Source organism: Zalophus californianus, chromosome 8, assembly GCF_009762305.2.
Source record: "Zalophus californianus isolate mZalCal1 chromosome 8, mZalCal1.pri.v2, whole genome shotgun sequence".
Classification (NCBI taxonomy): domain Eukaryota; kingdom Metazoa; phylum Chordata; class Mammalia; order Carnivora; family Otariidae; genus Zalophus; species Zalophus californianus.
This window is the reverse complement of record NC_045602.1, coordinates 96,045,584-96,071,729: the sequence shown is the minus strand read 5'-3', so window position 1 is coordinate 96,071,729 and position 26,146 is coordinate 96,045,584.

The following is a 26,146-nucleotide window of genomic DNA, read 5'->3' as shown; positions in this document are numbered from 1 at the left end:
AAAAGTGGGAGAGGACCTAGGCAGGCAGAAGTGTCAGCCGTCTGCTGCTTCCTGACCATTCCCTGTGGGTGCTTATTTGGATCTGTTGGGCCTGACAGTGACTTCTGTATGAACGACATCATTCTGTGTCAGTGCCTCTGCTTCCCCCTCCCCATCCTGCCCCCAAGAAGGAAAAAACCTTTTTTCCTCCTTCATACAAAATGTAATCTTAGGTTAACTTTTGTCCCACTGCACCTAACTTCTTAAATGCAAGTGTTCCCTAAGGTTCTATCATTCACTCCCCTTTGTTCTCAGCATCCTCTCTGAACCATTTTAGTCTCCATCTCCCTGCAAGTGACTCCTTGATCTAAGCCTTCGCTATTGCCCGTTTTCAATTTCCTGTGGGAATCCTCCACCCAAATCCACTGGCCTCACTCAGCCTGCTCTTCCTCCCAAAACATGCTGTGGCAGCTACCACATCGTGGCTCGCTCAGCATCCCCTTCAATCCCCTTATGCATGTCTCCCTTGTAGAGTCTGGAAAGTTATAAATGACATTTCTCAAACTCCTGTGCAGCTGGGGAGCCATGCTTGATTGACTTCCACCACGCAGGCCCTTCCTTGTGAGACGTGGGAGGCAGAAGGGGTGATGTGAGTGATGGGGCTCTATGGAAGCCGCATGGATGGCCACGTGGTGCCCCATTTTGTGTCAGAGGCATTTGGTTCTTCAAGGGCAACACAGGAGCTTCTTCTGTTCAGTCCTCTAGAGTCACAGGCTGTGTGTGGTGGCAGCAGTGGGGTTTCTGCTGGAACATTCCTCCGAGGAAATTTGTACATATCTCCTGGCCACGTAGCACCCAAGCTTGGTTCTTGGAATTGGAAATTTTGTGCAATACCTAATGGAATAAACACTTTCCTGCTTGTTAAAGTGGATTCTGTCATCCGCAACTAAGAACCCTGCCTGATATAAACACTCCCTATCTCCACCAGCGCTGTAGTATAGATATTGAACAACAGGCTCTTTGGGGGAAAAGCCCTGAACAGGGGTGCCTGGGGGGCTCCGTCAGTTGAGTGTCCAACTCTTGGTTTCAGTTCAAGTCATGATCTCAGGGTCATGAGACTGAGCCTTGGCGCGTGTCGGGCTCTACACTCAGCACAGAGTCTGCATGAAATTCTCTGCCTCTCCCTCTGCCTCTGTCTCCCCTCCCCCAGCTTATACTCTCTTTCTGTTTCTAAAGTAAATAAATAAAATCCTTAAAAAGAAAAAAGAGCCCTGCACCATTTTGTACTTCCGCCAGCAGTGCGTGTGAGGGTCTCAACTGCTTGCTCTTCTTGCCAGTGCCTGCTTTCACCAGCACTTGATTGATATTGGTAAAAGAAACAGTGTAATTCTTAAAAAATGTTCCAGTATCATCACGTGACTTTGGAGAGGAGGTCAGATCACACACACACACACTCCTTCCATTGCAGTTAGGAAACCGTGTTTCTTTCTTCCTTTCTTTTTTTTAAAAAGATTTTATTTACTTTTTTGACAGAGAGAGACATACAGTGAGAGAGGGGACACAAGCAGGGGGAGTGGGAGAGGGAGAAGCAGGCTTCCTGCGGAGCAGGGAGCCCGATGCGTGGCTCGATCCCAGGACCCTGGGATCATGACCTGAGCTGAAGGCAGATGCTTAACCGACTGAGCCACCCAGGCGCCCCAGCGTGTTTCTTATTAACACTGGCTAGGTCTTTAGAGTATGGCTTCTTTCCTTCATTGACTTACATTGTCGCAGATCAAGAATTAAGGCAAGTCTTCAAGGTATTGTTTGATTTAAACCAGAAACACCTCTCCAGATTTGGAAACACAGATTCCCTAATTGTTCCTGTCTGACGGCTGTCATCCCAGGTGGGTGGATGGACTGGGGACCAAGCTGTCTCCTCATCAGCCCAGGACAGGTTTCTTCACACCCTGAATTGTCTTTTGAATGGGTGTGTGTGTGGGGGGGGCGGGGAGACGATGAATAGAATGGCTCAGGTTCAGTCTCAGGACCAGTCTGTAATTTAGTCGTTACCTTCATGTTGAATTAGGAGGCACATTCAAAGACAAGAGGCCTTATAGTTAGCAGCTAATTAACGGCCTTGAGGGAATTCTTATCAATTCAGGAAGCTGTGCTAATTTGAAACCGTTGCCGGCTTCCTCTGTTCATAAGCTGTACCCTGTTTCCCCCACCCCTTCTCCAGGCATCCTCCCTGACTCCTCAAGTTGGTCGCAGAGCTGGGTGAGGATTTTCACTTGCATGCCAGCCACGATCCAAGTCTTGCTGAGGTCAGAATCTTTGACCTCAGGACCCCAACTTCAGTTTTGCATCTGCAGGAAATTTTCACCTTCTAAGGCAAATTTCATGACACATGATCCCTGACATCCACAGAAATACTTGGTTATCAGCGTCAGGGTCTTTTATAGAGAGACTAGGGCCCAATGCTGTGTTGTGTTCGTGGGTGTGTGTGTTGGGGGGGAAGATAGAGAGCAAGGTGGATAGGAAGAGAGGTGGCAGAGGGGTGGTGAGTTCACTCATTCCAGAGAACCAAATAAATTGTTTCTACATAGTCCATCATTTCAAAATTTCCTGTTGCCTTTTCTTTCCTCCTTGGTGCTGATGACTGTACTCTCTGGGATCCAGTGACTGGAGAAGGACAGGCATGTGCTGAACTGCTCAGGTTGAAGCATCTCATACTCTTTGCCTCTTGGGAAGTAGATACAGGAATTGCGTTCATTATCTTGTGATCCAGTTTTGAGCCTTCTAGAAATAGGAATTTTGCTGTCAGGCCTCAGGGCAGGGAATCCCTTCCCTTAACAATAAGGAAGAAACTAAAACAGCACACAGTGGGGCCTGTAAAGTGTATTGTTCTTGTGAAATATCAGACCCAGCCTGTTGTCTGGTTTTAACTAATGTGCCATACTATAGGTTTAACTGTAGGTATAACTCTGTAACTCACTCCTGAATTTTATGACTGCTGTATTATTGTTTTTTCATTTTTGTATGTGATTCTGAGGTGACAGATTTGATTTCCCTTTGATTCCCCTCCCCACCTGAGATTTGACCCAGTGTATCCATTAGCTTTTGCTATGTAACGAGCCACCCCCAAAACCCAGTGGCATCAAATGACACATATTTTTAATAGGCTTTATTTTTTAGAGCAGTTTTAGGTTCACAGAAAAATTACATGGAAGGTAAAAAGATTTCCCATGTACTCCTAACCCACTCCCTCATGCACAGCCTTCCCCACTATCAGTATCGCCCCCAAATTAGTACATTTGTTGCAATTGATAAACCTACATTGAGACATCATTACCATCCAAAGTCCATAGTTTACCTTAGGGTTTATTCTTGGTGTTGTACATTCTTAGAGGCTGGAAAAATGTATAATGACATGTGTCTGCCATGCCATTATAGTATCATACAGAGTAGTTTTGCTGCCCTAAAATTCCATGTTCACTTATTCATCCCTCCCTCCCACCCCTAACCCCTGACAACCACCGGTCTTTTCACTGTGTCCAAAGTTTTACCTTTCCCAGAATGTCATATAGTTGGTATCATCGTACAGTATTTCACCTTTTCAGGTTGGCTTCTTTCACTTAGTAATATGTATTTAAGTTTCCTCAATATCTTTTCATGGCTTGGAAGCTCATTTCTTTTTATCCCCGAGTAGTGTTTTACTGCCTAGTACCACAGTTTATTTGTCCACTCACCCACATCTTGGTTGCTTCCAAGTTATGACAATTATGAATAAAGCTGCTATAAACATCCATATGTAGGTTTTTGTGTGGACATGTTTTCAACTCATTTGAGTAAATACCAAGGAGCACGATTGCTGGATCATATGGTAAGAATATGTTTAGTTTTAAAAGAAACTGCCAAACTGTCATCCAAAGTAGCTATACTATTTTGCATTTCCACCATTAATGAATGAGAGTTCCTGTTGCTCCACATCATTGCCAGCATTTGGTGTTGTCAGTGTTTGGGATTTTGGTCATTTTATTAGGTGTGTGTGGTGATGACACATATTTTTAATTTCTCGAGATTCTGTGGGTTGTCTAGGTGGCTCTTCTCACATGGGCAACCCAGCTGGGGCTGGATAGTCTAGGGTGTTCTCACTTTTATTTCTGGGGCCTTGGCTGGAATGATAGGAGACCTCGCTCCATGTGGTCTCTCATCCCCCAGTGGGCTAGCCCAGCCTTCCACACATGGTGGTGGAAGGTTCTGGTAGCAAGAGAGGGCATGTCCGGTTGTGCAGCACTTTTGAAGCCTCTGCTTTCTTATGTTTGGTACATCCCATTGTCTAAAGCAGGTCACGTGGCCAGGCCCAGATTGTAGGGATGCAGAAATGACCCCCACCTTCTTGCTGGGAGGAGCTGGGAGGAGGAAACTTATGGTGACCACATTTTCCCATCCACAGCAGTTGGTGACTGTGATGTCTAACTCAGCAAAGGAATCATTTCTTTAAATCACTCTAAATCCCCACCCCAGGTGGCACCTAGAAAATCAGTTTCTTCAGTTATGCAGGGTAACATTATGGAAAGGAGATTAGATACTCTCATTCTTCTTTTCCAATTACCCAGGTGGTGTTGTTCCAAAGGGGCAATCATCGTTTCCTGAGACCCCAGCATTAGGCAGGAGCTCACAGCCTCTGGCCCTAGTGTCCCGTACAAGAAAAGCAACACATTTATTCTTGGCTTCATTTCTTAACTGCTGGGAAGAGGTTGTTGAGGTTTAAGGGCTGATAATTAATCATACCTCTTCCCCTTCTATCTTTGGAATCAGTTGAGAAATAGATGCAAGCATGGGAATTGGAGGTCAGAAGAGCACCTCTTCGCTGGCAGCACTGGACCAGAGAATGTGGTTTGGACTATATGGCCAGACAAGGGCTTCCTGCTTCTTCCCTTCAGGACAGACCTGGGTTGCCCATGGGTCTGCAGAGTGGTTGACTGGCCTGGCCAGGCAAAAGGAGAATTGTTGCCTCTTACTTTCAGGTCACGGCAGTCAAGACAGAGGGATCAGAGCAGGGCTCGGAAACAGGGGATGAAGGGCCGCCCAGACTGTGGGTAGCTATGGCTCCTCCCTCCTCACCAGCAGTCAGTGAGGAGTGAGGAGGGAGTGGAGAGAAGATTAGGTGGGAGCTTTCCCCAATACTTTCTATTCTGACTTTTTTGCAATTTTCCTTTAGGCATATATTTCTTAAAATTCGTTTTGAAGCATAAGGTACATATAGAGAAGAGCACACATCATAAGTGTATGGCTCAATACATTTTCACAAATTGAAAACATTCATGTAATCAGCATGTGGATCAAGAATTAGAAAATTACCAGCTCCCTAGAAGCTCTATGGAATCTTTTTTGGTCTGGCTTCTTTTGCTCAGAATTATGACTGTAAGGTTCACCGTGTTGTGTATAGATTTATATTGTTAATTTTCATTGCTGACCTACTCTGTGAATATCGTGTAATTTATTTCCATTCTGTGCCCATGATGGGCATATGTGGAGGTGCCAGATTTAGGTGATTTGAAACATTGTAATATGTGCCTTTTGTGAAAATATGCAGTTATTTCTGGTTGATGTATCCCTAGAAATATCCCCTGGGGCCCAGTGATTCCACTTCTAGAGTTATATCCAACAAAAATGCCTAGCAATTTTAGATACTGAAACTGTTTCCCGAAGAGGAACTATTTGGCACCCCTGCTAGCAGCATTATGAGAGTTCCAGTTGCCCACCTCCTTGCCTCCTAATACTTTGGAAGATGCACAAGTTCCTGTTCTACAGGTGAGGGTGAAATACCAGGAGAGGGAGAAAATGAGTCCCTCAATAAAATAAGAATGAAAGGGGAAGCATTTTACAAAGGATTTTTTAGGGCGCCTGGGTGGCTCAGATGGGTAAGCGTCTGCCTTCGGCTCAGGTCATGATCCCAGGGTCCTGGGATCGAGTCCCGCATCAGGCTCCCTGCTCCTTGGGAGCCTGCTTCTCCCTCTGCCTCTCTCTCTCTCTCTCTGTCTCTCATGAATAAATAAATAAAAAGTTTTATAAAAAAAAAAAACAAAGGATTTTTTAAAAAGAATTTTTAAAAACATGTCAATCCATCTTATTTTTTGATGCATTTCAAACCAAGTTGCAGACAATTAACAGATGGGTGCAAAGCACTACCCTACAAGCAGGAGAGTGATTTACGATCTAACTTTAGAAACTCGAGATGCTCTCAAAGTCTCACCCAGCTCTGTGGAGGAAGGGTTTGCAGACAAAATGTTCCCTCCACAGAAATTGTGATGAAACACCAATTAGTGACTGCAGCAACGAAGTGGGAGTGTTTAACCTTTCAGGCGTGCCAACAATGTGCTCCTTAATTTGAAAATAGGGTACAAAGTGTTAGCAAGTGAAGAATAGTAATCGTTCATCACTCAACTTGACATATCTCCTTTGCAACAGAGGCAAGAGAAGGAATCCTCTCTGCTCCACTTATTCTGGCTTTCGTCTAACTTCTCTGAGAAAGGACCAGATGTTCTAATGAGGGGTACCAGACACTGAAAATATCCAGAGATCAGGAGAAACAGGCTGACAGCTTTCCCCTCGAGAAGCCTACCTTCCCTCTGAGCTCCTCAGCGCACTTTATATGCATTACCCAGCAGCAAGTCTTATTATCCCTTTTTGCAAACTATTGAAAAGTGGTTCAGGGAGGCTAAAAAGGCTCACTCGAGTCTACAAGGGAAGCCAAATGTTCAGCTCAAAATAGAAACTGAGAGCTCTGGGAAATTCAGACAACCTGAGAGAGTCCTTTAATCTCTGGACCCTTCCGTGTCTTTTTAGACAATAAGCCTTTCCTTGAAAGAGTTTTTATTCCCCTAATGACAGGGCTGCCAACTCCCCCTCCAGGATGTTGTAAAAAGGTGACATTTAACAGTGGAAATTGAAACTCTAATTGACTTCTCTTAAAACAGAAAAACAAGTGCCCTGTATTCCTTCTCTTGGCCAGATGTTTATAATTGTTCCCTTGGGATCTACCTTGAGGGAAGCTGAAGAGGCAAAATAGAACAGTTCATGGGAATTAGTATCGTTACAGACTCAAGATTTGTTTTTGCTGGGTGGATGGAAGATGTGGAGACTTCACCCAAGTAAAGAGAGGTTTCAGTAAGAGGGTTGTAGCTCATGTCACTAGACCCTAGGACCAAAGAAGCCCCGGAATCTCTTGCAGTGATAAGAGCTCGAGGTGAACCTTTCATTTCCAGATCTGGGTGTATGGGGGCCTATGATTATTTAGATTAATTGTGTTACTTGCCTTAGCCTAATGGAATTTTAACAGAGATCGTGTTACAGAGTCTTAAATGTACTCGCGCAGGAGGTCTTGCCTTCTTGTATTTCAGTCATCATCATGAGAACATACCTCAGGGAGCCTGCTGGTCAAGGAGGCTGAGACACGTGGATGAGAACCTGGAGCCTAGCCCAACTGAGCCCAGCCTAGACCAGTCAATGTCTGACCTCTTGGCAAACATGTAAGCAAGAGACAATTGCTTATTATTGTGAGCCACTGAGTTTTGTGGTGGTTTGCTATGTAGCACATTATGTTATAGCTGACTGATACAGGCCCATCGAAAGGAGGATAGGTAGAGAGAGATTCTTAGTGACAAAATTTGCAGAAGTGCTCAGCTTGGGGTAGTCGTATAGCAAGCACCTTGTAACTGTGAGAGGAGCTGAATTCAGTGGGGTGATTGTATTTTATATATCTGAAAAAGAAGAGTGAACCACACTATTTGTCCTGAATGTCTGGCCTGCCTGTTGATATCTGCCCCTTAATTGTAACTTTTATGGATCCTTTTCTACTGGCTTCATTCCCATCTCTTCCCTAGTCACTATGTTGACATCTCTTTATGACTCAATCCTGGGCTGAACCATGAATACCCATATAACCACTGCCTAGAGTGTACAATTAACATTTTGCTGTATTTGTTTTGTTGCATGTCTGTCTATCTATCCTTTTTTCCATCCATCAGTCCATCTTATTTTTTGGATGCATTTTGAAATAAGTTGCAGACCTCAGTACACATCACCCTGATGGTGAATTTTGACAAAAGCACGTACCCATCACCCATGAAAGTTTCTTCATGTCCCTTCCCAGTTAATCCCACCCTCACACCCCAGGATAAAGACTATTTTGTGTTTTTTTTTTTTTTCCCTACTATAGATTAGTTTTGTCTGGGTTAGTGTAGAAATGGAATTATGCACTATGTAATCTTCTGTGTCCAGCTTCTATTTGGCATAATATTTTTGATATTTACACATGTTGTATCTGTCAGTAATGGTCATCATTTTAAAATGAATAATTAGACAAGATATTTGGAGACTCTCTTTACCTTAAGGTTTGGGGCTTCTGTGACATGTATACAGTTATAGTAACCACTGTTAAGTAATACAGTTGAACCAAACATCCTTCTGAAATAGGCATCTCTCCTGCTGTCTGTTAGAGATCTGGCCCTTTGGTATTCACCTCCTCCCCTTTAAGGTTGATAAATCTTTCAAAACTGCTGAGGGAATTTATTGAGATTTGTCCCATGGGCACAGTGCTTTTGATTTACTGACTTGAATAAAATGTAGGGGTTGACTGAGCTCTTAGGATTAATTGGCATCTGACTTTTCCCCAAAGGGGTCATCAGCAGTTTATCCTTCCCAGGACTCACAACAGTACGTCCAAACTGTGGGTTAGTGGGAATGATTGAAATACTTGGAGAGCTGTCTTTCTTACTTTGCCATACTCTGTTTCCATAGCAGTGAGTGGGGAAAAAAATGAAAGAAAATGAGAATAAAATGACAATTTTCCTCCACAGTAGCTAAAAGCCTGTGCTCAGCCCATTCGACCACTTTATCCCTTAGACTTAGTGTGAAGATTTAACTGATTTAACTAAGAATTAAAACCTCACTTAGTGTGGCCTGGCTCCTGACTTTGTTCCGTGCCAATTTAGCTAAGCTGGAACTACACTTCCCAGAATTCCCTTCCTTGCAGTCTTCCGGGGTTAGCGGGGACAACTGACCTTGCGCGCCTGGGAAGACGGAAGTGACGCAACACTATAGTCTTTCCACCCTTGAAAGGTGGGTTTGGGGGCTTGCTTGCAGTCGCAGGCCTTGGGATTGGCGCTGACACTTGGCTCACCGGTGGGCGGGGGACAGCGGGCGGTCCTAGCACTCCTGCAGCCCTTATGACAACTGAGCAGGGGGCGGGCCTGCGGCAATGTCAGCTCCCTGGGACCGCCGTCGACTTCCCTGACTTCTGGGCCAGGCTGCCAGCTGCGCTGCCCACACTCTGGGCACCAGACGCAGAAGCAACAGCTGTGCAACCAGCTCCTACCCACAGTCGTATCACACATCCCGTATTCCATGTTATTCTTGACGCTCCTGCCTCACTGGTCGAATCCTGAGTGGATTTCCCACCACAGAGGATGTGCAGCATTCACTGCTGGTTCGTCTCTCTTTTTCCCCTTAACACCTGGGTTTGGTTCCAAGATTCACAGTCCTCCCCACAGCTAAGAGATTCAGGGAGAGCTGGCTGAGTCCAGCCTCAGAGGTGACTTGATGAACCTAAGGCAGTTTTGCTAAGGGTAAAGGACCCAGTCCTAGCCCGTGAGATGGGGGAGAAGTCACTGAAGGACTTCTAAAGAATAGGCCCTTTGGATAAAGAGGTAAGTATGGAAGGAAATGGCTTTTTGTTGTTATTCTACTAGATGTTGCCCAAAACTAAGGCTTCCACGAGGGACACTGGCCTTAGGAGAACATGTTGCAGGAAGATGGAAGGAAGGACCTTGGCCTCTGAAAGCTCACTGAGCTGCTCAAGAAACCAACCCTTATCCCCGGTTGCCTGGTCCCAGTTTCAGCACTGAATGAAGGTCCAGTGTCCTGGGAAGCCCCTCAGTCCTGAGCATGCCCAATGGGTGGTCCCTCTTGCCCTGCCTCAGGACTTCAATGTGAGATGATAATTCCCTTTACTGTTTAAGCCTTGTGAGTTGTGGCTGTTTTGGGTGCGTGTAGCTGAAAGGATTCTGAATGGTATGGGGCAGTACAAGAATGTGCCTCTTGTTTCTGACAGCAGTTGTGAAAGAGGTACTCTAAAAAATATTTTGTGTAATGTCAACGTCAGTGGAAAAGTGCTTCGCTTATCTCAGAAACTGTGTGTCATTTTGTTTGTTCAAATCAGTTTCACTAATCTATGGGCAGGTATAACTTAGTACCTTTTACCTAATTAAAAAAAAAGTTACCACTTGGGCATGCATATGATATATTAAAAGATAAATATAACATTCTATTTTAGTCTTTGCATGTCTTTGGGCCTTTATTTAGCTTCCTCTTAAAATAGGAGTGCCCTTAAAGTGATGGCTATGGAGGGAGGGGGTGATCTCTGTTCTTTATGTTTAAAAGTCTTAAATACGTTACTGGGACTTTAAGAAAATATTTTTAGATGAGTTTGGTGTTATTCAGTTGACTTTTTCCCAGAAAGAAAGGCTTCCAGGGCTTTACACTGTCCTCCTGTGTGGTGTGGTAAATTAATTGTATTACTGATCTTTACCCTTTCCTGTGTCTACACCTGTCCTAGCTTGGGCTGCTGTCACAAAAATACCATCCTGGATGGCTTATACATAACAAATAAACGAATTTATTTTTCACTGTTCTGGAGGCCAGACATCGCAAGGCCAGGATGGCAGCAAGGTGCCAGCTCTGGTAATAGCCCTTTTCTGGGTTGCAGACTGCCAGGTTGTCCTTTCAGCTTCATACGGTGGAGAGCAGAGAGGGGAAGCAAGCTGTCTTGTGACTCTAATTATAAGGGCACTAATCCCATTTATGAGGGCTCCACCCTCATGACCAAATCCAATCCTCATTAGTACCCAAAGGCACCACTTCTTAATACTATCATATTATGGGGGGAAAGTTTCACCATATGGATTCTGGGGGTACACAAACATTGCATCCATAATAACACCCTTTGCCACATAGCGTGTGCCCTCCCACTATGACTCTGGGTTTGCTCATGTGTTCTTTGGCCAACAGGTGCAAGCAGAGGCTGGAAAAGTAGTCACATAGTTAGGACTTTTCATGCTCTGCCTTGCCTATGACTGTGTGCCAAGGTCAGCCCGTTGGAGAGTGAGGGTCACATGGCACAAGCACACCAGTTGATAGACTGCCAGATGGGAGTGAGCCCAGAGGCGACAGAAGAATCACTCAACTGAACACAGCCCAAATTGCTGGTCCATTAACTCACAAGCTACATAAATGCTTACTGCTTTAAGCCAGGGAGTTTGGGGTTGGTTTGTTACACAGCATTTTTGCAGCAATGGATAACTAAGATATCTTTTTATCCATCAGGGACAATTTGGATGGGTTGTAAGAAGAGGCTAAATGTGTTGGCTTTACAGACAGTCATACCTGATAGAATTTAACTCAGAAGTTGCCCAGCAATCACCCACTTGGACATGCTTATGTCCTATTCAAAGGTAAATATAACAGTACCATTTTAAGTATATATATATGTGTGTGTCTTCAGGCCTTTAGCTTTGCCCAAAAAATGGGGTGCCTTCAGGTGGACCAGATCCCATCAATGGGCGCTGGTCTCTATTTCACATGTATGATAGCCTCGAGTGAGTTATTGGGGATTTTTATGAGTTTGGTGTAATTCAGCAATTAAAATCAGGGGCAGCAACCACTAGATGCCCATGTAACTTCCTTACACTGGTTAGGACAATATTGAGGTGGTTTTCCAGGGTGCTGATGCGAAATCATACGTGATCATTTAAATTTAAATTCATTGTAGGGGCACCTGGGTGGCTCGGGCAGTTAAGCATCTGACTCTTGGTTTTGGCTCAGGGTGGTGAGATCGAGTCTCTAGTGGGGCTCTGCAAGATCAGCATGGAGTCGGCTTGAGATTCTCTCTTCCTCTCCCTCTGCCCCTTCTCTCTCTTTCTCTCTCAAATAAATAAATAAAATCTTAAAAAATATTTAAATTCACTGTAACTAAATAAAATTAATCCAGTTCTTGTCATACCGGCCATAAGTCAATAGCTCCACAACCACAGAGGGCTAGTGGCTACTGCTTTGGATGGCATAGAGAGAACATTTTCATTATCTCAGAAAATTTTTTATGTTCACATTTCTTATTTACAACTTCTTTTCTGTCTACACCTCTCGTTTCTGCTAACCACTTGATTCTGACAGCCCCTCAGTCTGTACCCTTTGGGAAAAATGAATTATTGTTTTCTAGATTATTTAATAAAACTCAAGCTAGCCTGTTTTGACATTTACAACGTCCAACATTCTCTTCGTTTACAGGTCACAAAGCTAACTGACAGAGAGAGTATCCATCCTGCCAGAGCAGGGAGGCTTGGGGAGGAGTGAGGGCAGCTGGGAGAATCCCCCAGTTTGAGTTGTAAACTTGAGTTGTCCAACAAAACTTGAGGGGGACAGAGAGAAAATGAGGCATGAAGAGAGACTATTGGATAAAATTGTGCTCCACTGGTCAGGCGCTTCTGAACTTGCCCTCTCCATGCCCACCCCAGCTGAGCTAGCATTTGCTAGAGGACAGAGCTCAGAGCTTGTCTCCATTCTCTGCTTTCAAGGAGAGATTTTCCCCCAAAGCAACTTCTCCCCAGATCACTCCTGGCCTCTCTTCACCTCATTATTCACTGGATGGGATGACTTTTTTTTGTTTTACTTGTTTTGATTTTATTTTTATTTTAAACAATCTCAGTTACAGAAAATTTGCAAGTACCCTAATTTCCTGAATAATCTTTAAAAATGTTTTTATTTTAATTCCGGTATAGTTATCATACAGTGTTATATTAGTTTCAGGTGTACAATATGGTGATTCAGCAGTTCCATACGTCACCTGGTGCTCATTAGGATAAGTGTACTCTTCATCTCCTTCACTTATTTCACCCATCTCCCCACCATGTCCCCAATGTTAACTATCTGTTTTTCTCTATAGTTAAAGAGTCTGTTTCTTGGTTTCTCTTTCTCTCTTTCTGTCTGTTTTGCTTTCCTTTGCTCATCTGTTTTCTTCCTTAAATTCCATGTATGGATGAAACCATATGGTATTTGTCTATCTCTGACTGATTTATTTCACTTAGCATTGTATTCTCTAGCTCCATCCATATTGTTGCAAATGGCAAGATTTCATTTTTTATGGGTGAATAATATTCCATTGTATATGTATACCACTTCTTTATTCATTCATCTATTGATGGACATGAGCTGCTTCCATAATTTAGTTATTGTATATAATGCTGCTGTAAACATAGGGGTGCATGTATCCCTTTGAATTAGTGTTTTTATATTTTTTGAGTAAATACCAAGTAGAGTGATTACTGGGTCATAGGGTAGTTTTATTTTATTTAATTAATTAATTTATTTATTGTTATGTTAATCACCATACATTACATCATTAGTTTTTGATATAGTGTTCCATGATTCGTTGTTCGTGCATAACACCCAGTGCTCCACGCAGAATGTGCCCTCTTTAATACCCATCACCAGGCTAACCCATCCCCCCACCCTCCTCCCCTCTAGAACCCTCAGTTTGTTTTTCAGAATCCAAGGTCTCTCATGGTTCGTCTCCCCCTCCGACGTACTCCCCTTCATTCTTCCCCTCCTGCTATCTTCTTCTTTTTCTTTTTTCTTAACATACGTTGCATTATTTAAATGTTTCAGAAGTACAGACCTGTGATTCAACAATCTTGACCTATTCACAGCGCTCACCATAGCACATACCCTCCCCAATGTCTATCACCCAGCCACCCCATCCCTCCCACCCCCCACCACTCCAGCAACCCTCAGTTTGTTTTCTGAGATTAGGAATTCCTCATATCAGTGAGGTCATATGATACATGTCTTTCTCTGATTGACTTATTTCACTCAGCATAACACCCTCCAGTTCCATCCACGTCGTTGCAAATGGCAAGATCTCAAGCCTTTTGTTGGCTGTATAATATTCCATTGTGTATATATACCACTTCTTCTTTATCCATTCATCTGTCGATGGACATCTTGGCTCTTTCCACAGTTTGGCTATTGTGGACATTGCTGCTATAAACATTGGGGTGCACGTACCCCTTCGGATCCCTACATTTGTATCTTTGGGGTAAATACCCAGTAGTGCAATTGCTAGATCGTATGGTAGCTCTATTTTCAACTGTTTGAGAAACCTCCATACTGTTTTCCAGAGGGATTGCACCAGCTTGCATTCCCACCAACAGTGTAGGAGGGTTCCCCTTTCTCCGCATCCCCGCCAACATCTGTCGTTTCCTGACTTGTTAATTTTAGCCATTCTGACTGGTGTGAGGGGGTTTCTCGTTGAGGTTTGGATTTGGATTTCCCTGATGCCGGGCGATGTTTTGCACTTTTTCATGTGTCTGTTGGCCATTTGGATGTCTTCTTTGGAAAAATGTCTGTTCATGTCTTCTGCCCATTTCTTCATTGGATTATTTGTTCTTTGGGTGTTGAGTTTGATAAGTTCTTTATAGATATTGAATACTAGCCCTTTATCTGATATGTCCTTTGCAAATATTTTCTCCCATTCTGTCGGTTGTCTTTTGGTTTTGTGGACTATTTCTTTGGCTGTGCAAAAGCTTTTTATCTTGATGAAATCCCAATAGTTCATTTTTGCCCTTGCTTCCCTTGCCTTTGGAGATGTTTCTAGGAAGAAATTGCTGCAGCTGAGGTCGAAGAAGTTGCTATTTGTGATCTCCTTTAGGATTTTGATGGACTCCTGTCTCACGTTTAGGTCTTTCAACCATTTGGAGTCTATTTTTGTGTGTGGTGTAAGGAAATGGTCCAGTTTCATTCTTCTGCGTGTGGCTGTCCAATTTTCCCAACACCATTTGTTGAAGAGACTGTCTTTTCTCCATTGGACATTCTTTCCTGCTTTGTCAAAGATGAGTTGCCCATAGAGTTGAGGGTCCATTTCTGGGCTCTCTATTCTGTTCCATTGACCTATGTGTCTGTTTTTGTGCCAGTACCATACTGTCTTGATGATGACAGCTTTGTAATAGAGCTGGAAGTCCGGAATTGTGGTGCCACCAGCTTTGTTTTCTTTTTCAAGATTCCTCTGGCTATTCGGGGTCTCTTCTGGTTCCATACAAATTTTTGGATTATTTGTTCCATTTCTTTGAAAAAGGTGGATGGTATTTTGATGGGGATTGCATTGAATGTGTAGATTGCTCTAGGTAGCACTGACATATTCACAATGTTTGTTCTTCCAATCCATGAGCATGGAACGTTTTTCCATTTCTTTGTGTCTTCAATTTCTTTCATGAGCATTTTGTAGTTTTCTGAGTACAGATCCTTTGCCTCTTTGGTTAAATTTATTCCTAGGTATCTTATGGTTTTGGGTGCAATTGTAAATGGGATCGACTCCTTGATTTGTCTCTCTTCTGTCTTGTTGTTGGTGTATAGGAATGCCACTGATTTCTGTGCATTGATTTTCTATCCTGCTACTTTACTGAATTCCTGTATGAGTTCTAGCAGCTTTGGGGTGGAGTCTTTTGGGTTTTCCACATCAGTATCATTTCATCTGCAAAGAGTGAGAGTTTGACTTCCTCTTTGGCGATTTGGATGCCTTTGATTTCTTTTTGTTGTCTGATTGCTGTGGCTAGGACTTCTAATACTATGTTGAATAGCAGTGGTGATAGTGGACATCCCTGCCGCGTTCCTGACCTTAGGGGAAAAGCTCTCAGCTTTTCCCCATTGAGAATGATATTCGCTGTAGGTTTTTCATAGATGGCTTTTATGATATTGAGGTATGTACCCTCTATCCCTATACTCTGAAGAGTTTTGATCAAGAAAGGATGCTGTACTTTGTCAAATGCTTTTTCTGCATCTATTGAGAGGATCATATGATTCTTGTTCTTTCTTTTGTTAATGTATTGTATCACGTTGATTGATTTGCGGATGTTGAACCAGCCTTATAGCCCAGGGATAAATCCCACTTGGTCATGGTGAATAATCCTTTTAATGTACTGTTGGATCTTATTGGCTAGGATTTTGGTGAGAATTTTTGCATCCATGTTCAAGGATATTGGTCTGTAATTCTCCTTTTTGATGGGATCTTTGTCTGGTTTTGGGATCAAGGTAATGGTGGCCTCATAAAACGAGTTTGGAAGTTTTCCTTCCATTTCTATTTTTTGGAACAGTTTCAGGAGAATAGGTATTAATTCTTCTTTAAATGTCTGATCGAATTCCACTGGGAAGCCATCTGGCCCTGGGCTTTTGTTTCTTGGGAGATTTTTGATGACTGCTTCAATTTCCTTTGTGGTTATAGGTCTGTTCAGGTTTTCTATTTCTTCCTGCTTCAATTTTGGTAGTTGATACATCTCTAGGAATGCACCCATTTCTTCCAGGTTATCTAATTTGCTGGTATATAGTTGCTCATACTATGTTCTTATAATTGTTTGTATTTCTTTGGTGTTGGTTGTGATCTCTCCTCTTTCATTCATGATTTTGTTGATTTGGGTCCTTTCTCTTTTCTTTTTGATAAGTCTGGCCAGGAGTTTATCAATCTTGTTCATTCTTTCAAAGAACCAGCTCCTAGTTTTGTTGATCTGTTCTACTGTTCTTTTGGTTTCTAGTTCATTGATTTCTGCTCTGATCTTTATTATTTCTCTTCTCCTGCTGGGTTTAGGCTTTATTTGCTGTTCTTTCTCCAGCTCCTTTAGGTGTAGGATTAGGTTGTGTATTTGAGACCTTTCTTGTTTCTTGAGAAAGGCTTGTATTGCTATATACTTTCCTCTCAGGACTGCCTTTGCTGCATCCCAAAGATTTTGAACAGTTGTGTTTTCATTTTCATTGGTTTCCATGAATTTTTAAAATTCTTCTTTAATTTCCTGGTTGACCCATTCATTCTTTAGTAGGATGCTCTATGGCCTCCATGTATTTGAGTTCTTTCTGACTTTCCTCTTGTGATTGAGTTCTAGTTTCAAAGCATTGTGGTCTGACAATATGCAGGGAATGATCCCAATTTTTTGTACTGGTTGAGACCTGATTTGTGATCTAGGATGTGATCAATTCTGGAGAGTGTTCCATGGGCACTAGAGAAGAATGTGTATTCTGTTGCTTTGGGATGGAATGTTCTGAATATGTCTGTGAAGTCCATTTGGTCCAGTGTGTCATTTAAAATCTTTATTTCCTTGTTGATCTTTCGCTTAGATGATCTGTCCATTTCAGTGAGGGGGGTGCTAAAGTCCCCCACTATTATTGTATTGTTGTCAGTGTGTTTCTTTGCTTTTGTTATTAATTGGCTTATATAATTGGCTTATATAATTGGCTGCTCCCATGTTAGGGGCATAGATATTTACAATTGTTAGATCTTCTTGTTGGATAGACCCTTTAAGTAGGATATAGTGTCCTTCTTCATCTCTTATTACAGTCTTTGTTTTAAAATCTAATTTGTCTGATATAAGGATTGCCACCCCAGCTTTCCTTTGGTGTCCATTAGCATGGTAAATGGTTTTCCACCCCCTCACTTTCAATCTGGGGGTGTCTTTGGGTCTAAAATGAGTCTCTTGCAGACAGCATATTGATGGGTCTTGTTTTTTAATCCAATCTGATAGCCTGTGTCTTTTGATTGGGGCATTGAGCCCATTTACATTCAGGGTAACTATTGAAAGGTATGAATTTAGTGCCATTGTATTGCCTGTAAGGTGACTGTTACTGTATATTGTCTGTGTTCCTTTCTGATCTATGCTGCTTTTAGGCTCTCTTTTTCCTTAGAGGACCTCTTTCAATATTTCTTTTAGGGCTGGTTTCGTGTTTGCAAATTCCTTTAGTTTTTGTTTGTCCTGGAAGCTTTTTGTCTCTCCTTCTATTTTCAATGACAGCCTAGCTGGATATAGTATTCTTGGCTGCCTATTTTTCTCATTTAGTGCTCTGAAGATATCATGCCAGTCCTTTCTGGCCTGCCAGGTCTCTGTGGGTAGGTCTGTTGCCAATCTAATGTTTCTACCATTGTAGGTTACATATCTCTTCTCCCGAGCTGCTTTCAGGATTTTCTCTTTGTCTCTGAGACTCATAAGTTTCGCTATTAGATGTCGGGGTGTTGACCTATTTTTATTGATTTTGAGAGGGGTTCTCTGTGCCTCCTGGATTTTGATGCCTGTTTCCTTCCCCACATTAGGGATGTTCTCTGCTATTATTTGCTCCAATATACCTTCTGCCCCTCTCTCTCTTTCTTCTTCTTCTGGGATCCCAATTATTCTAATGTTGTTTCATCTTATCGTATCGCTTATCTCTCGAATTCTGCCCTCGTGATCCTGTAGTTGTTTCTCTCTCTTTTTCTCAGCCTCTTTATTTTCCATCATTTGGTCTTCTATATCGCTGATTCTTTCTTCTCCCTCATTTATCCTAGCAGTTAGTGCCCCCATTTTTGATTGCACCTCATTAATAGCCTTTTTGATTTTGACTTGGTTAGATTTTAGTTCTTTTAGTTCTCCAGAAAGCGTTTCTCTAATAACTTCCACACTTTTTTCAAGCTCAGCTAGTATCTTTAAAGTCATGATTCTGAACTCTAGGTCCTACATCGTACTAATGTCAGTATTGAGTAGGTCCCTGGCAGACGGTACTACCTCCTGTTCTTTTTGCTGAGGTGATTTTTTTCGTCTTGTCATTTTGTCCAGAGGAGAACAGATGAATGAGAGAACAGAATGCTAACGGGTTAACAACGTCTCCAGCAAATATACTGTATACAAATCAGAAAAGACCTGAAACCAGGGGACAAGAAAGGGAAAGGAAGAAGAGAAAAAAAAAAAGGGAAAAGAAAAAGATAAAAAGAAACAAAAACAGAACAAAACAAAATAAAACAGAATATGATCAAATATGATCAGGCTAGTGCATAGATCAGTGCCACACACTAGATTTTGGGCATATTTTGGTCTGTTAGAAGAAAGTGCCTGCTAAAATTTTAAAGGAAGAAATACTTATATATGTACAAAATAAGGGTTGATACAATGAAGGGATGGCAGATAACTGTAAAGATGAAAAATATAAAAGATTTTGTAAAAGGAATTGATAAGATAAGAAGTTGTTTTTAAAAAGAAAGAAGATTTAAAAAGAAAAAAAAAGAAAAAAAAAGAAAAAGAAAGGGAGAGAATGTGATCAGGCAGGAGAATAGAACAAAGCCATACACTAGTGATTTAGGGTATATTTTGATCTGTTAGAAGAAATTGTATTTCAAAATTTTAAAGAGAGAACAACTTATATATATATGCCAAAAATAAGGGTAACTACTATGAAGGGATAAAAATATGACTCTAAAAATGAAAAATAAAAAATGTTTTTTTTAAAAAAGGGATTGATAAGATGTTGTTTGGAAAAGGGAAAAAGAAAAATTCAAAATAAACAGTTAAAAAATTAACTTTGAAAAACTAATGAATTATGGTAAAAAAGCCATGAATTCTATGTGCAGTATTCCCCTAGTGGTGGAGTTCTCCCTTTCTCCTTGATTGGTAAACTTGGTCTTGGCTTGCTGGCTGTTTGTGCTGATCTTCTCAGGGAGGGGCCTGTTGCCGTGGTTCCCAAATGTCTTTGCCAGAGGCGGAATTGCCCCGCCCTTGTGAGTCCAGGCTAAGCAAGGTGCTCCGGTTTGCTCTCAGGAGCTTTTGTTTCCTGCAAGCTCTTGGTACAGCTTTGGAGGACCAGGGTGAAAATGGTGGCCTCCCAATCTCCGCCTGGAGGAGCTGAGAACTCGGGGCCATGCTGCTCAGTGCGCCCACAGAGAAAAGCAGTCACTCCCGTCTCCCCGGTCTCCGGCCGCACTCCGGGCTCACCTGGCCTGTGATCGAGCATTTCTATGTCTGGCACCCGACCCCGTGTGGTCTCCAAACCCAGCAGATCCCTGTGGTGCGCTCCCGCGCCACTCCTCCCAGGGGAGGAAGGGGAGTCTCCCTGGCTCTGCCCCTTTTTGGGTCCCTGCTGGAGGAGCAGTAGCTCGACTGGGCCGCGGATCACAGTTTATGGCAACCCCGAGCTGAGAGCCCGCGCCTCAGCTCCGTCTCTGCAGCCGGCTTCCCTGCTCCGATACCTGGGAGCTCTGCCGCAGTCAGGCACCCCCGTGACCCCGAGGGTCCTGAGATCACACTGTCCCGCGAGGGTTCCATCCCCCGCTTAGCCACTGGAGCGACGTCCTTCAGCGGAGCCGACTTCTAAAAGTTCCAATTTTGTGCTCCGCGGCTGTATCACTTGCCAGAAGCGGCCAACGGAGGCCCCCTCCCCCGCCGTCTATCGTCCCGAATATCGCCTCGGATTCACTTCTCTGCACGTCCTACCTTCCAGTAAGTGGTCGCTTTTCTGTTCAGAGTGTTGTTACTCTTCTTATCTTCGATCTCCTGTTGAGTTCGTAGGTGTTCAGAATGGTTTGATCCCTATTCAGCTGAATTCCTGAGACCAGATGAAATCCAGGTCTCCTACTCCTCCGCCATCTTGCTCCGCCCCCCCGTAAATTCGGGATCCCAATTATTCTAATGTTGTTTCGTCTTATTGTATTGCTTATCTCTCGAATTCTGCCCTCGTGATCCTGTAGTTGTTTCTCTTTTTCTCAGCCTCTTTATTTTCCATCATTTGGTCTTCTATATCGCTGTTTCTCTCTTCTGCCTCATTTATCCTAGCAGTTAGTGCCCCCATTTTTGATTGCACCTCATTAATAGCCTTTTTGATTTCGACTTGGTTAGATTTTAGTTCTTTTAGTTCTCCAGAAAGGGTTTCTCTAATAACTTCCACGCTTTTTTCAAGCCCAGCTAGTATCTTTAAAGCCATGATTCTGAACTCTAGGTCCGACATCGTACTAATGTCCGTATTGAGTAGGTCCCTGGCTGACGGTACTACCTCTTGTTCTTTTTGCTGAGGTGATTTTTTTCCTCTTGTCATTTTGTCAGAGGAGAATAGATGAATGAGAGAACAAAATGCTAACAGGTTAATAACGTCTCCAGCAAATATACTGTATACAAATCAGAAAAGACCTGAAACCAGGGGAAAAGAAAGGGAAAGAAAGAAAAATGAAAAAAAAAGAAAAAGATAAAAACAAAAACAGAACAATACAAAAAAAAAGAGAATATTAACAAATATGATCAGACTAGTGCACAGATCAGTGCCACACACTAGATTTTGGGCGTATTTTGGTCTGTTAGAAAAAAGTGACCCCTAAAATTTTAAAGAAAGAAAGACTTATATATATGTACAAAATATGGGTTGATTCAATGAAGGGATAGAAGATGACTGTAAAGATGAAAATTATAAAAGATTTTATAAAAGGAATTTATAAGATAAGAAGTTGTTTGAAAAAGAAAGCAGAATATTTAAAAAAAAAGGGAGAAAATGTGATCAGGTAGGAGAATAGAACAAAGCCATACACTAGTGATTTAGGGTATATTTTGATCTGTTAGAAGAAATTGTATCTCAAAATTTTAAAGAGAGAACAGCTTATATATATATGCCAAAAATAAGGGTAACTAGTATGAAGGGATAAAATATGAGTCTAAAAATGAAAAATAAAAAATGTTTTTTTAAAAAAGGGATTGATAAGATGTTGGTTGAAAAAGGGAAAAAGAAAAAATTCAAAAAACAAACCAGTTAAAAAAAATTAACTTTGAAAGACTAATGAATCATGTTAAAAAAAAGCCGTGAATTCTATGTGCAGTATTCCCCTAGCGCCGGAGTTCTCCCGTTCTCCTTGATTGGTAAACTTGGTCTTGGCTTGCTGGCTGTTCGTGCTGATCTTCTAGGGGAGGGGCCTGTTCCCGTGGTTCCCAAATGTCTTTGCCAGAGGCGCAATTGTCCCGCCCTTGTCGGTCTGGGCTAAGCAAGCTGCTCGGCTTTGCTCTCGGGAGCTTTTGTTCCCTGCAAGCTCTGGTACAGCTTTGGAGGACCAGGGTGAAAATGGTGGCCTCCCAATCTCTGCCCAGAGGAGCTGAGAACTCGGGGCCCCGCTCCTCAGTGCGCCCCCAGAGAAAAGCAGTCACTCCCGTCTCCCTGGTCTCCGGCTGCACTCCGTGCTCACCCGGCCTGTGACCGAGCGTTTCTATCTCTGGCACCCGACCCCGTGTGGAGTCTCCAAACCCAGCAGATCCCTGCGGCGCGCCCCCCCGCGCCGCTCCTCCCTGGGGAAGAAGGAGAGTCTGTCCGGATCTGCCGCTTGTTGGGTCCCTGCTGGAGGAGTAGCAGTCCGACTGGGCCGCGGATCACAGTTTATGGCAACCCCGGGCTGAGAGCCCGCGCCTCGGCTCTGTCTCTGCAGCCAGCTTCCCCGCTCCAATACCTGGGAGCTCTGCCGCACTCAGGCACCCCCGGTATTTCTGTGACCCCAAGGGTCCTGAGACCCGTGAGGGTTCCGCCCCCCGCTTAGCCACTGGAGCGACGTCTCTCAGCGGGGCCGACTTCTAAAAGTGCTGATTTTGTGCTCCACGGCTGTATCACTTGCCAGAAGCGGCCGACGGAGGCCCCCCTCCCCCGCCGTCTATCCTCCCGAATATCGCCTCGGATTCACTTCTCTTCACGTCCTACCTTCCAGAAAGTGGTCGCTTTTTTGTTCAGAGAGTTGTTGCTATTCTTCTCTTCGATCTCCTGTTGAGTTCATAGGTGTTTAGTACGGTTTGATCCCTATTCACCTGAATTCCCGAGACCAGATGAAATCCAGGTCTCCTAGTCCTCCGCCATCTTGCTCTGCCTCCTATTTTTAACTTTTTGAGGAACGTCCATATTGTTTTCCACAGTGGCTCTACTGGTTTGCGTTCCCACCAACAGTTCACAAGGGTTCCTTTTTCTCCACATCCTCACCAATCCCATTGTTTTTTGTGTTTTTGACTTTAGCCTTTTTCACCGGTGAAAGGTAGTATCTCATTGTGGTTTTGATTTGTATTTTTTTGATGATGAGTGATGTGGAGCATCTTTTCATGTGTCTGTTGGCCATCTGGATATCTTATTTGGAAAAATGTCTCTCATGTCTTCTGCCCATTTTTTAATTGGATTATTCATTTTTGGGGGTGTTGAGTTGTATCAATTCTTTATATATTTTAGATGCTAACCCTTTTGGATATTTCATTTGCAAATATATTCTCCCTTTGAGTAGGTTGCCTTTTAGTTTTGTTGATTGTATCCTTCCCTGTGCAGAAGCTTTTTATTTTGATGAAGTCCCAATAGTTTATTTTTGTTTTTATTTCCCTTGCCTTAGGAGACATATCTAGAAAGATGATGTGATAGCCGATGTTAGAGAAATTACTTCCTGTGTTCTCTTCTAGGATTTTGTAATTTCAGGTCTCACATTTAGGTCTTTAATCCATTTTGAGTTTATTTTTGTGTTTGGTGTAAGAAAGTGGTCTGGTTTTCATTCTTTTGCATGTAGTTGTCCAGTTTTCCCAACACCATTTGTTGAGGAGACTATCTTTTTCCCATTCAATGTTCTTTCCTGCTTTATTGAAGATTAATTGACCATATTAACTGTGGGTTTATTTCTGGGTTTTCTATTCTTTTCTATTGATTTATGTGTCATTTTTTTTTTTTTTTTTTGCTGGTACCATACTGTTTTGATTACTACAGCTTTGTAATATAATTTGAAGCCTGGAATTGTGATGCCTCCAACAATGCTTTTCTTCTTAAAGACTGCTTTGGCTATTTGAGGTCTTTGTGGTTCTATACAAATTTTAGGATTGTTTGTTCTAGTTCTGTGAAAAATGCTGTTGGTATTTTGATAGGAGTTGCATTAAATGTGTAGTTGCTTTGGGTAGTATAGATATTTTAACAATACTTGTTCTTCCAATTCATGGGCATGAAATGTCTTTCCATTTCTTTACATCATCTTCAATTTCTTTCATTGGTGTTTTATAGTTTTTGGAGTACAGGTCTTTCATCTCTTTGATTAATTTTATTCCTAGGTATTTTATTATTTTTGGTGCAACTGTAAATGGGATTGTTTTCTTAATTTCTCTTTCTGCTGCTTCAGTATTAATGTATAGAAATGCAAAAGATTTCTGTACATTGATTTTGTATCCTGCAACTGCTGAATTCATTTATCAATTCTAGCAGTTTTTTGATGGAGTCTAAGGTTTTTCTCTATATAGTATCATGTCATCTGCAAATAATGAAAGTTTTACTCTTTCCTTACCAATTTGGATGCCTTTTATTTCTTTTTGTTGTTTGACTGCTGTGTTGAATAGAAATGGTGAGAGTCGATATCCTTGTCTTGTTCCTGACCTTAAACAAAGGGGGAAAGCTTTCAGTTTTTTCCCATTGAGTAGGTGTTCACTGTGGGTTTTTCATGTAAGGCCTTTATTATGTTGAAGTATGTTCCCTCTTAAGCTACTTTGTTGGGGGTTTTTATCATGATGTTTGTGATGACTTTTTTGGGTGCTTGATCTGGGAAGTATAAACTGAGCTCCTCCATGTCCAGAACTTTCCCTTGGTGGGCCCCTTAGTACTAACCTCACAGGCAGAGGCCTCCCAGGATGGGGGCTGATAGGTAGTTGGATGGCTCTGCCTTGCATTGTGGGATGTAGTTGGCAAGTCCACTAGAGCCTCATATTAAGTACTTTCCTTCAACTGTCCTTCCCTCAGTTATCACTTAAGTTTTCTTTATTTAAGTAATCTCTACACCCAACATGGGGCTTGAACTCACAACCCCAAGATCAAGAGTCAGATGCTTTTTCAGCTGAGCCAGCCATGTGCCCCACTCCCTTGGTTATCACTTAAGGGTAAACTTTTGGTTTCCATCTGCCATTCCTTGTCTTAGTTCTCAATTTCTTTAGAATTCAGATGAGGAAGAGAAATGCTGTTTACTGGATGTTCCCACTGACCCCATAGTCTTGGTAAAGTGTTTTCTGCCCTTGCTTGATTTGGGCTACACCTGTGCACCCATCTCCAGTTTAGCATGTGTCTGACCTCCAAAGCCTGAAGTATATCCAGCTAGTTGTTTGTACAGATTTTACTGCATGGGGGCGGGGGTTGGGGCTTGATAGAGGCTGATGTGGTTTAAACTGAGGTGTGAAGGAAGGACAGAGTTTGGATGGAATTAGAGGGCAGGATGCACAAACCTAGAGGCAGGAAGTTCAAGGACGGTTCAGGAGGGAAATGTAAAACCATTTGGTCTGCTGGGCTTCTGCAGGTACATGATGAGAGATAGTCTGGAGAGATAGGGATCATTGACTGGTGATATTTCTCTTCACCTCAAAGTCATCAGCATCTTTGCTCACCTTCCTTTGCTTGCTCTGTGTTGGACAGGAAGAGGGATCCTCCATGCTCCTTTGAGGCCCACCCTCCTCTTCCCTACCACCTTCTGCAGGATCTTGTTTCCTTTTGTGTCCCATCTTATGAGACGAGCTAACCTTACAGAGCATTTATCTGTGCCAGATACTTTCTGAGGATTATCTCATTTCATCCTTACCACAAAAGTTTGGCACTTGTGTATGCTGTTATCCTCACTTTGTGGTGGAGAAACGGAAACACTACATGGATGGGCAGCTTGCCCAGGGTCCTATTGCTAGGATCGAAACCCAGGCTGGGGTGAAGCTCCTCTAGCACTATAGCTTCCTCCCATTTCCCTTGCATTTTCTGCTCCTTTTCTACTTCCCTTCTGGGTATAAATGTGTTCACATCTCCCTTCTCCTAAGAAACACTTCTCTCCATTGTCCTGTCTCCTCAGCCTTCCCTCCTGCTTCTCTCCCTCCCTTTATAGCCAAACATTTTGAGGGGTCTTCTTAAGGCCAGTGCTTCACCACCATCACTGCCACTTTGCTCCTGGAGGTGTAACACTCATTAATGGCTTTTGTCTCGATTCCCACTTTTGCAGTTGTTTTGAAGCTTCAGACTGTTTCAACCATTCCTCTCCCTTCCATTCCATCTTAGAGTCTGTCTTGAGATTGCAACTGAGATGTTGGCCAAGGTCCAGTCATCTGATGGTTTGAGTGAGTCTGGAGGATCTGCTTACAAGACGCCTCACTCATGTGGTTGTGGGCAGGAGGCCTTAGTCCCTTAGCACGCACACCTGTCCATAGGGCCACTGGGGTGTTCTCACAACGTGGCAGGTGATTTCACCTAGAGTTAGCAGTTCCAGGGAGAACAGATAGGAAGCCACAATGCCTTTAGACTGTGTGAACATATTGTAAGACCACCACATGTATCTTTCTGTGGTACTTGC